The following is a 3,395-nucleotide window of genomic DNA, read 5'->3' on the forward strand; positions in this document are numbered from 1 at the left end:
AACCTGGAATCTAGAACTTGTTTGCCTGGATTTAAGTTTTATAAATAAAAAAATATAAATATGGTTTATTCATATATATACATATATACCTTATATAATGACATACATAGTGTATTACACTTTTTCTAAAGTAATAAGACCAGCTTACTTCTGGGAGAACTCTATTTCATTTAGGCTTCAAAAGGACTGCTTTAGAAGACATACTAAAAAAAATTTTTTTCAATAATTCTGAGAACCAGTCAAGATTTACTGCTTGTATATGTGCAAATCTTTTCTAAAAACTATGAATTTAAGAAAATCAACATCTAAGTCTGACAGGTTTTAACCATACATACATACTCTTTTAAAAGTGAGTGATTGACATGCTTTTCGGCACGTTAATTTTGAGTCACGACAATTGTTAGTTTCACTGTGTCCCCACCCAAAATCTCATCTTGAACTGTAATCCCCATAATCTCCACGTGTCAAGGGCAGGACAGCCAGTATGCTGTAAATGGACAGCCAGTATGCTGTAAATGGACAGCCAGCCAGTATGCTGTAACGGACAAAAGCCTGGAATCTAGAACTTATTGGCCTGGATTTAAGCTTCAACTCTGCCACTCTTAGGTGTACGACCTCGGGCACAAAACAAAGACTCTTTGTGTGTTGGTTTCCTTATCAGTATCTTGGGAGTAATAACCATATCCACCTCATTAAATGAAATAGTACCTTAAAAACACTTAGAATAAGACCAGAGAGAGACAGAGAGAGAGATTTATAATAGATTTGTTTGGTATATTAATTAAAAACTGAAAAAACAAAAGTCCTCGTATTATGAACGTTTTCTTTTTGAGTTGCAGTGCAACTCCACGAGGACCAGTTAATAGCAGCTATACCTTTGCAACATGTGAATGGGAGCTGAGCTCAGCACCCAGTCTCATCTGAGCACTGACCTCTCGCCCTGGCACCATTTTCTGACTCCACCTCCAAGTGTTTCTCATCATTAGTTTGTCAGCTGGGACACAGATGATTAATTTAAGATTTTATTTGGGGTTTATTACATAGTACTCATATTAGAGAGACTCAGTAGATGCTACTAGTATAGTAGATGCTGCTAGCAAATAAAGTCTGCGCCTTGTTATTTACTTAATATTTGGGTTGACAACACAAGCGTGAGAAAAACTTAGAATTTTCTCAGTTCACACATTTTCCTAATACGTCCTTTTGTACAAATTTCCTTTTCTGGTCTTTGTGCAAAAAAGTAAATAACGTAACAAGCATGGGTGTAGATAATATTTTATAAAAAAGAGATTTTTGCTGTTGAAAACTGTATTAATGGGACAAATTAATTTAATAATAAACATACTGTGAATAAATATATATATACTGTATAATATATTAACCTTTAATTTTACTTTTACAATTAGTAAAACTTAAAATATTTTAAAATTATTGGTGAAATTCTCTCTATATCAATTGAGTATGTCAAGTGTTAATACATATGTTTTATATAGAGTTGAAAGTAGATAATCAGTTCTACCAAGGAAGCTTCCAGAATAACATAGAGGTCATCTGGGATAAGAAAAATGTTTCTGAAAACTGAGGTGTCAGTTTTAGCTGGACAATTGCCTACAACTTGCCTGAGACCTAAGACTGGCTCAGATATACAAAGGGTAGATGATAAAAACATACTCATCAGAGAACATATGGGAATGTAACCTTAATTTTTATTTTTAAAAAGCACGAGGACAGGGGAAAGCAGATAGGGATGTCAAGGGTGCAGCTTTTCATCTTGTATTTTCAGAGGTGACAATCTGCTTGTAATTTAATTTTTACTTCTTAGTATAAAATTACAACTATGGTCATCAGATCTTAGATATTAACAGCATGTTTGAAAAGCTATCTGTTAGTGCTATTAGTATGTTTCTTTTTTTCTTCTATGTAGTTCTAAAATAATATGGGAATATATTTTTTTCTCTATTACTTATAAAATGAGATAAATCAACCCCTCTTTTTCAACAGGATTTCTCCTGAAATACCTATACCTAGGGAACACTGCCACAAAAAAAAGTTGGTTACTACTTAACTTTCCAGCATTTTTTTCCCCAAAATAAATGCTGGAGAATGATTAATTTTCATCGGAGCACCTCATACATAATGCATAAGTTAAGCAATTAATTTCTTCCTTTGGTATTAGAAAATTACCCTGGGAGGATCAGGGTGAGGAGGCAGTAAGTAACAGGAAGATAACTATTGCCCTGATTTAATTCAGTTTCTTCTCTCTTCTCCATATTAATTCTCATACTTAAGTAAAACAGATAGGTCTATAAACCTTCCTAAAGGTAAAATTAACAATATAATGATTCTTATTTTGATAATAATAACAACCGGTAAAAATGTCAAGTGTTGGCTACACATTTGGAAATATTCTTCATTCTTTAATATTATTTCAGTTAGTTCCCACAACAATCCTATGACTTATGTATTCTTAATACCTCTATTGTACAGATGAAGGTATCAAGAGAAAAGATTCTAAATAACTTACTCAAGGTTACACGCTAAAGAATGTTAGCAACAAAAAGTTAATTAAAATGAACTTCATAGACCACTTACTTTCACTAGCATACCAACTAGGTAATATTACGGAAATGTTTAACATTACCACATGTGAATACTATCCATCGACTTCTCTCCCTTTTATAGGTAAAACATGGTGTTGATGTCTACCTCTATATAATCATAAAAATATTGTAGTTTTCATGCCGAACCTTATTTGTAGCTGAGATAAATCACTTAGCACTGTGGAAGTCAATAGAATGTATATTTTAAATATTAAAATGAATAAATACAAAGGAACTGCTTGACATAAAGCTGTGTAAAGTTTTTAAATATGCTCTCAGATGTTGTAAGGATACTATAAATTATATTTTCTTTGTATAGTTAGCTTATGGTTTATATTTAAAAGGGGAATTTCATATTATTATTTAAACTACATGAAATGTCAAATTGATTTATTATGTTTCCAGCCTATTACTATGTAATTTGTTGGGAATTATCATGAAAATTAATTCTTTTATTCAGTTTGAGACATTTTTTCCGATGCCCACCTTGGCCAAATATCAGACAGTTTCCACAGCTTCTGTCACTTTTTTTTTTTAAGTTATTATTATACTTTAAGTTCTAGGGTACATGTGCATAACGTGCAGGTTTGTTACATATGTATACTTGTGCCATGTTGGTGTGCTGCACCCATCAACTCATCAGCACCCATCAACTCGTCATTTACATCAGGTATAACTCCCAATGCAATCTCTCCCCCCTCCCCCCTCCCCGTGATAGGCATCGGTGTGTGATGTTCCCCTTCCCGAGTCCAAGTGATCTCATTGTTCAGTTCCCACCTATGAGTGAGAACATGC

This window comes from Theropithecus gelada, chromosome 18 (assembly GCF_003255815.1).
Source record: "Theropithecus gelada isolate Dixy chromosome 18, Tgel_1.0, whole genome shotgun sequence".
NCBI classification, from domain to species: Eukaryota; Metazoa; Chordata; class Mammalia; order Primates; family Cercopithecidae; genus Theropithecus; species Theropithecus gelada.